Consider the following 8,780-nt stretch of genomic DNA (forward strand, 5'->3'; position numbering starts at 1 on the left):
GGATTCACGAATTCTGATTGACTGTGTCATCAATGTACCCATCCGGAGCACCCTGTGGAATTCAACTTGACGTTAATACTTGTGTTCACAGCTGGTAATTGTCTGCTCTGTGTTTGGGGGAGGGGGGTAAACAGTAAAAGTTTCTAATTGCAAGGAGATATTTCATGTTCTTTTGCTTTTTAACTGTGCTGTGTAAAAAACTGTTTCGGCTAATTGCTTAAGTGACTATGCTTAGTCGTAAGGGCCATAATACAGTGTCCCATATTTTGTTTGCAACGATGCATACCCAGCAGAGCCCAACTGCTAGAAAGCACATTCTCTGGTGGTGGTAATTAGCTTAAAAAAAAAAAGGCCACTGAAACTATTTTTTAAGCTAACAAGCCTAAAAAAAAGTTTATGGAGCACATCTACGAGGGAATGGTTCTTGTACAGCTTGACATTACCCTCTCCCGAGAGTACTTAATACCTTGTGCAGGAACTGGAGCCAAGGACACCTATGTGGACGTGAATGTCTTTATTAAGTGCGAATGCACTTCTTAAGCGACCCTGAATCACGCGTCCACCGCCTTCCGTCCGTCCGCACCACATACCCACTTAGGGCGATTGGCCAAGAGTTCCTAATTTCTTAAGCACATACCCACTTAGGGCGATTGGCCAAGTAATCTGAATCACGCGTCCACCGCCGTCCGTCCGTCCGCACCACATACCCACTTAGGGCGATTGGCCAAGAAGAGTTCCTAATTTCTTTAGCACGTACCCACTTAGGCACGTACCCACTTAGGGACGAAGAAAAAATACAAGGTTCGTTCATTAAAAAGACTTCTTTGCCTAAAAAACAAATGACATCAATTTTATTGTAAACTTCAAACAAATAAGATAGTACAGAAAATGTGTAGAGCAGTGAAAGTTCCATCCACACTGTCCAGCTATTTCTCTATTGCATCACAGAATCTTGTTTGTGCAATTGACAGCCACCAACCTAACCCACCACAAAAAAGCATAACTGGGGAATTGCAGTGGGTCCTCCATTCTGTTTGATTGTATCACGTGAGTGCTAATGTACAGTTAACACACAGATAACTGCATTTACAGTGCACGTCCATATGACGTAACCCGTGACCACATTACATCAATGCAGTTTGAAATTGGGATGTTTTTCACCATTTCTTCTGGTTAAACTCGCACCATTACAGCCTTGACCTTTGCCTATCAATTACATTTGCAGTGTGCTCGCGGCTTATACCCATGGACACAAACAATCCGCTGAGGCTTTCACGTTCCAGGCACATCTTAAGATTCTCTTTGACGTTGACTATTGAGCCTGCATAGAACCCATGGGTTTTCATATGCTGGAGACATGATAGTCGGCCCTTCCTGTTACCGTCTGTACAGCTTCTTCTGTGACCCTATCGGCTGGGTGTCCTGAATTAAGTCCCTTTGCATAAGGGGACTCGGTAAAATCTGGCCAACATAGCATATACTGCCACATATACAGAGACGTGAAGGTTATGCGAATTATAGTGTACCTTTTGGAAGACCCAGGTCCTAATTTGTCGTAGCATCATGTGTGTGCCAATGTGAGGAGCTGAATGCATGATGGAAACTACCCAGCCACAATCTGGGCCACGGGATACGAGACTGCCAATGTTCTCACTCTTTCACATCCTTTCTATCGCAGATGTATTTCTGCCACATTTTACTGTAGTGAAATACTCACCACTACAGCTGCAATAATTTCTTCTGAAAAATCTTTTCAAGCGCTGAATACCATGCATTTATGATGCACGAAGCTCATGATCACCACACTTTTCCGCGCACAAAACGTATTTCGGGTAAACAATCTTAAGCCACAATTCAATCCACTCGAAAATATATACAAAAAGCGCGACAGACTGCCGATTTTCGGGTCTTCTTTGCTAATCTCCTTAAAGGGGAAACTGATTGATTGATTGTAGGGTTTAACGCGCCGACGCAACGCAGGCGATGAGGCGCGCCGTAGTGGTGGGCTCCGGATTAATTTTGACCACCTGGGGATCTTTATCGTGCGCCGAAATCTCGTACACACGGGCGTTTTTGCTTTTCGCCTCCATCAGAAAAGCGGCCGGGAATCGAACCCGCGACCTCGTGCTCAGTTAAAGGGGAAACTACTGTGCTGGGTTGTACGCGGTACATGTGTGGGGACACCAATGATTACCTTTCCTAGCTATCCGTGGTTTCCACCTGTAATGCGCACGTGCGACCAGTAAAATATCAGTGGCCGCGTCTAGCCTACGTCCTGAGCACTGTACGTTCCGCGCTGCTGTCATTTTGAAAACACACCGCGATTTCAGGCCACCCATTTAAGCATTCTGAACTTGCCGTGGTGCAAACTGTTGATAGCAGATGCCGCCGCGCGGACATGCCGCCGCAGGCTCACATAATCACGCTCGGACGGTGTCTTTTCTTGCGTGGGACGTGGGTTTTTCGAACGGGGCCACTCGGCTGCGCGATGTCGTCGGCATACAGCAGGCGGTCACAGGTCAGCATTACTCGAGAGCGGATTTCTCTACCGAGTGGAAAGGCTAGCTTTGTCCCCGCATACGGCAACGTTCTCGCACATTCTGATAGTGCAGTTGGAGCAGTGCAACTCTGTCACAGAACATGGCATTATCTACGTTGTCGACCCAAGAAATTCAGGCATTCAGGCATGGAGGGAAAAAAAGCTAAGGAAAGGCCCCCACCTATCGCCGCGCATTGGCAAAAATGTGGAGGAAGTCACGTGTTTTCGGCTGCCATTGGAAGTCGCGTTAGCAACGGCGTCCTAGCAACGGCTCGCCCGCCGTCCGCCAGTCATGGAGGAAAGGCAGCGCCTGCCTTGTCGTCCGATTGCGAAGATTGCTGTTTCGCTTTGCTGCGGTCTCGGGGAACTCGAAAAGGATGCTGCGAGTTGCGACAGCTGCGCCGATTTGAATATGTCATTTAATTTCTACTTGCAAATGCACCTTGTACCGCGTCAAGCTTTTGATCCGGTCGCGATCACGACGCGCCTATTGAAGTGCATGCAGATATCGTGAACGCGCCGTCCCCTCGTACGCGCGGACACCCGTCAGGTTGATTTTCGGGAAGTGATACATGGTGTGCAGTACTTAGGCGACTTGCAACCGAACGATTCGCAACTCAATTTTTTGGTTACCGCTGCTGCATGTAGTTTGCTAGGCCGGCAATGCGCGGCAGTGGCTTTGCAATTGTTACAAGTTAGATTCCCAGTTGATATAATTACATCGTCCTATTACCTTAGTAGGCGTCCGTCTGTTGACTGGAAGAGTGCTGGATCTGGAATCTGGATCTTTTTGTGGTCTCGCTCTGGATTTCGCTTTTCAACGCTTCAAACTGCGAGGTTAGTGTATGAACGTTTTCAACTGATATCACCTTGAATTAATTGACACTGAGGCAAGTTGAAACTTGGCGAAAAAAAGTTTATTGACGCCACCCACCCTCTCCTTTTTTTTTTTTTTGCTCTATAAAACGTTGTGCCTCCTCCTCCTCCTCCTCCTCCTCCGCAAAAAATTCTATCGAAGGCACGCAAACAACGGTAAAAACATTCCACAATTTTTTTAGCTTGAAATCGGCATGAAGTGCTGCTTACCTATATATATAGAACGGCCGTTTAATTGACTGGTCATCTCTGGGATTGCCAGCGAAACTGCAACGCAAACTTGGGCACTTTCCAGTCCGGTAGCCGCACGGCGTTCGCCCACTGTTTGCGCCGTTCTCCATCGCTTGGGAACCTATAAACGGCGGCGATTGCAAACAAAGGATGAATGCACACCAATATGTACAGCAATACTAGTCAGCGGAATGATGCACTAACCGGTGGAAAGTGACGCCCAATTCCTTGGGTACCGATCGCGACTTGCAGCCTGGCACCGAGCATTGCGGCATTGTTAGAGCGAGCCGCTTCGCAAAACTGCTGCGGCCATACTGAAGGCCGTGTAACGGTGTAACCGCGCGTTTAGGTTCACGGTCACGCGCTGCAAAACGGCCTTCTACCTGCCTATCAGCTGATTTCCGCCGGCTCGGCGCTGGCAGATGCAGACGACAAGAGAGGCGGTACAAGACGGAGGAGGCGGAGAAGGTGCACCTAGAGAGAGGGGAAAAGAGTCCGCCATTCGACTTACAAAAATGGCGCTTCCGGCTGCGCTGGGTGTGACGTCAGGGCCTCTCCCTCTATGGCCTCTCCTAAGCATGGAGGAAAGAAAAGTTTGGGACGCTCTGACCGGCCATCAACAGATCGAGGTCGTGACGTCACAGCCAAAAGTCACGTGATAAAGACATTTTCGTCACTTCCTAAGCCGTGGGCTTTTTTGTTGTTTTTACTTTTATCGCGTAGCATCAAAAAGCTATGCACTGCGGTAAGGTGTTTTTTATCACTATTGCGCAAGTACGCCCAACTGCAGCGGTAGGTTCGTTTTGGCGTTTGTTTGATGTTAGAGTTTCAGTCAAGGTAGCCGTCACTTCCTTTAGTTTCACCCAAGGCTTCAGTCAAAGCATGCGAAAGCGATTGCCAAAGGCATTGTGTGTGTGCGCTACGGTCGCTTCGCCGGTTTTTTTTTTATTATTATTGTTATTGCGTCATATTGCTCCTGGGAATTTGTTCTGTGCCCGAGTTGGTTTCTTTCAACGTAGATGATACCCGCGTGATATGTTGAAGTGTATCGTCGAAGTCTCCCTCGGCGTCGTGTTCTTCTTCTTTGAGCCAGCTCACGAATGAAGCCGTCACCTTGAGCCCTCGCAGATGAAACGGCGACAACACGACGACACCGATCTTTTCCCTGAAGAATCTAGGACGAAGTGTGACACCACTAGTTGTGCGCGCCCATATCCTACAAGTATACAAGTCACGTTGCCGTCAGCAACAACATGCAGCAAAAGAGTTCCCCGAGCGAGGATATGCCGTGCTGTGATGCAGCGAATTCAATGATGTGGAAATGATTGTGTGCATTGGTGCGCCAAGCTGGACGTACCACATTCGGCTTGTTATTTCGGCGACACGTAAATGCGCAAATGAGACGTGGTCGAGTTCACTGTGTTCTGGTATATCTACGAATTCCACGGTGACAGAGAGAGAGAGAGAAAAAACCTTTAATGAAAGCCGAAGCTGAAGAGGTCAGTCCCACTAACGGACAATTTGTTTTATGGTAAAGGCGAGATTAGCCAAGCCATTGCACTTAGCTTGCTATCGCCCTTGATGTCTGCGCTCTTGGTGGCTGAGTGCGATGCTTGCACGGGCAGCAATTTTTGCAGGCAGCTGTATGATGCGGGCTTCCAAATACAAGTGCCTCACATACTATTTTACATTGCCTAACTGGTGAAAAGAGCAAACTTTAACTCGTAAATCAGTGGGAAGCTGAAGGCATGTAAAGTTTGATAACTGCACCTCGCAGGCAGCCAGTGGTGATCAGCCTTTCCTATATGCACCTCCTGCAGCTGTAACTGCCCTACCTGGCCTAATTGCACCTAATGATGGTACAGGACGACAATATTAACAGATACGCCATTTGCAGTGTTGTGGTATTTTTTTCTCAACGTTTATTGAAATGTAGAAAAAACACCCAGGGGTCTCTTGCTAGTGCATCAGACCCCCTTAGGGGTAGCGATAAGTTAAGGTTCACGACGGGTATGGGTGGGAAATAGCAAGGGAAAAATAGTGGGTCGGGATATGAAATGCAGGAGAGTGTCCCACACTGCCTTCGCTAAATTAGGTAGGTAGGATGGACGCAGGGGATTATTTAACGAATTCGGTCGTAAGTTAGCGGGAAGGGTGTCTAGGAGAACCTGTCTTTCAGTTTGAAATTGAGGGCATGTCCGAATAATGTGTTCAGTGGTGTCCGGAATTTCACAGGGGATACACATGCCTTGATTAGGTGACGAATGAAAAAACTTGTCGTTTTACAGGGGAAAGGTTGGTAACTGTCATTAGCTGTCTGAGGCGGACTTGTTGAGATCGAGAATACGACTTGGGAATGAGAGTGTTGTTGACCAGGGAGGTGAGAAAGTCTTTCCGTTGTTGTTTGATGGCGGTCCGGTGCTCGTCAGGGTCATAATCGCAGTCCGAAGGCGTCCAGCTGGCTTGGGGCACGGTTGTGAACAATGCACGTGCCGCCAAATGGGCCGCCTCATTTCCGGGGACTCCGGCATGGCCGGGCACCCACGTGATGGTGACGTCGAAGTTCTGTTGATGAAGGATGCTCTTGAGTTCTTGGATCTTCTTAACTCGTAGGCTGTATGATAGTTGATGGCGACATTCCAGGAAAGCTTCCCGACTATCTATGTGAATGTGTATGAGTTTGTACATGGAAAAAGATGATATTGTTACGGTGACGCTCAGGCGTTGAGGGGTGAGCTGAGGGTTTATTTAAAAAAACCTGGGTGAGGACCGTTGCTGAGCGTCGAGTCCGAGCCCTGGATACGCGAAAAGCACCTCGTTCTTCCCTTCGTCGCCCCGGCATTTTCGCCGGCGGGATTGGCCTGTGCCATAGTCAATGCCATCTACTGTGCACAACATTCAACAAGTTATGTAGCGTTACAATATGTTATGAACAATGTGACGAAGTGAGGGGTTGATACTTTCTAGTTCTGCCCCTTTAATGGTGGTATCTGGTGGCAAGGAATGACCGCTATTGAAGTTAAATGCCGGTATATGCCACGCCGAAGTTGTGCTGGATTCTGTTGCTGAGTGTATTAGGGTGGCAAGACCGTTTCTGGTGTTTTGCAGATTTCCGCCTGTTTTGTGTTTGGGGGTCGGGTTTAGGATCCGTTAAAAATAGGGTGGTTCATGGTTCTGATGTGTTGGCTATGTCTGGCAGCTGCGAGGTATTGTGGCCAGTGGCTTCAAGTCCTCCAGGACTTCCGTGATCGTATAGCGGTTAGTACCTTGCGTTGTGTCATGGTATTTTATTGTCTCTCTGTTTCCTTAGTGCAGGAACACACCCAGCTCAGCATCGTCACAAACTTTATAAATGAGAGCAAAGCGAAGTTCATCCAGTTGTGAGTGGTCATAGCGCTGTACTCTTATTTTTATGGCAAGCCTTCCGTGACCAAAACACCTTTTCCCATGGCGTTTTACACCCATGAATACTATTTCTGAGACCCACTTTGGGTTGCACATAGAAGCAGCCATTCCACTGAGAGAAGGACGAGTCATTTATGCGAGCCTTCCCCATCGAGATGTCAATAGTCACCTGCACTCATGCTATTGTCACTCCAATTGCCTTTGAACTCTCAACTGTGCATTGTGCTGTCAAAACTGCAAATGCTCAACGCAGGAACACACGTGTACACTAGCTCAATCAGCACAGTAAAACACTGGACAGGAAGATGCTTCGAGTCTTCCAGCATATTCATGGTCACTGTTCAATATTTCCATCCGGTGATTGCAAAGATACAGCCTGAATCTTTCTAACCACTTTACCAACCACATTTTCCCCTCGCCCTACCAGACTCTTTGCCAAATTACTGCCTTCAGGTCCTTCTGCTTTCTTAAGACTCAAAAATCTCTGCCCCCAAAGTTGCCGATGCATCTGCTCCCTTCTTTACACTGTTTCCGAGAGGAAGTTTCTCTCCAAAGGCATCTAGTTGAAGTGGCCCTCACACTTTTTCGACCTGGACACATGTAATACTCTGTCCACTGAAATCCACATACATGAGTCACGAAGTCATAAATTTTCATAATGTCTGTGCACATTGATAGCAGGTATAGGTTCTAAAGAGTGGACTCTGGTGGTATGTTTAGGGGCAACACGTTACGTAAAATGGACTCGGCAAGCCTAAAAAGGCATTTTTAGGGCAACAAATAGCCAATATAGGCACGAATCTAAAAATAAGCCTTATAGGCACAATCAACAGTTTATTAAATTTCAATTCCTGTAGTTTGTGCTTATTTGTTGAATAAACTTTACAGGGACTCCAGGGGAAAAAATGGGCATTTTGCCTAACGTTTCGATCTCTAGTTATATTTTGTATATCAGGGCATGAGCTGTGTCACAAATGTTATGTGCCTGTGCATGACTGTTTTGTGTGCTGGAATTTGCTTTTTTTACTGATGTGCACGTGGTTTTTCTATGTACAGGATTGTACTTTAGCAGTAATACTTTGTTGCACTGCACTTGTTCCTGTCATCCTCCTCTGCCTCGTGTCAAAATTTTGCCTGTATATTAGAGCACTGCACGGGCCTGATTTTAAGGCCCGAGCCCGACCCGAGCCCGCTTTGTGAAGCCCGGGACCGTAACGTCGTGCCCGGGCCTGGGCATTCATAAGTGAGGCTAGCCCGGGCCCCGTTTCAAACCCAGGCCCGGCCCGGGCCCGTCGTCTCAATCCCAGGCCTGGTCCCGTCATCTCAAGCCCTTGCCCAGCCCGGGCACAGTCTTTTTGATGTGTGTGTGTGTGTGTGTGTGTGTGTGTGTGTGTGTGTGTGTGTGTGTGTGTGTGTGTGTGTGTGTGTGTGTCTAGGGATGGCCCGCGTGTGTGTGACCAGGCCTGGTCTTAGACGTTGAAGAAAATTTGTTTATTATATTTGGTCGAGTGTCTGCGTAGCGGGAAATCAGACAGAGCATCTAGTCTGTACAAGCACGCCCTGAATTGTAACGCAAAAAATACGATTTTAAAAGTACACGTAGTTTAGCTCACACCGTCTGCAGTTCACGCCACATGGGCATAATAATAGCTCGTATTCTTACACGAGAGACACCATCACCTTTGATGACCAGACTCTTGGCAACTTCATGTGGTTGTTTCAGTCACAA

The sequence above is a fragment of the Haemaphysalis longicornis genome, unplaced genomic scaffold (assembly GCF_048455015.1).
Source record: "Haemaphysalis longicornis isolate Haplotype H1 unplaced genomic scaffold, Haemaphysalis longicornis Haplotype H1 scaffold_9, whole genome shotgun sequence".
Classification (NCBI taxonomy): domain Eukaryota; kingdom Metazoa; phylum Arthropoda; class Arachnida; order Ixodida; family Ixodidae; genus Haemaphysalis; species Haemaphysalis longicornis.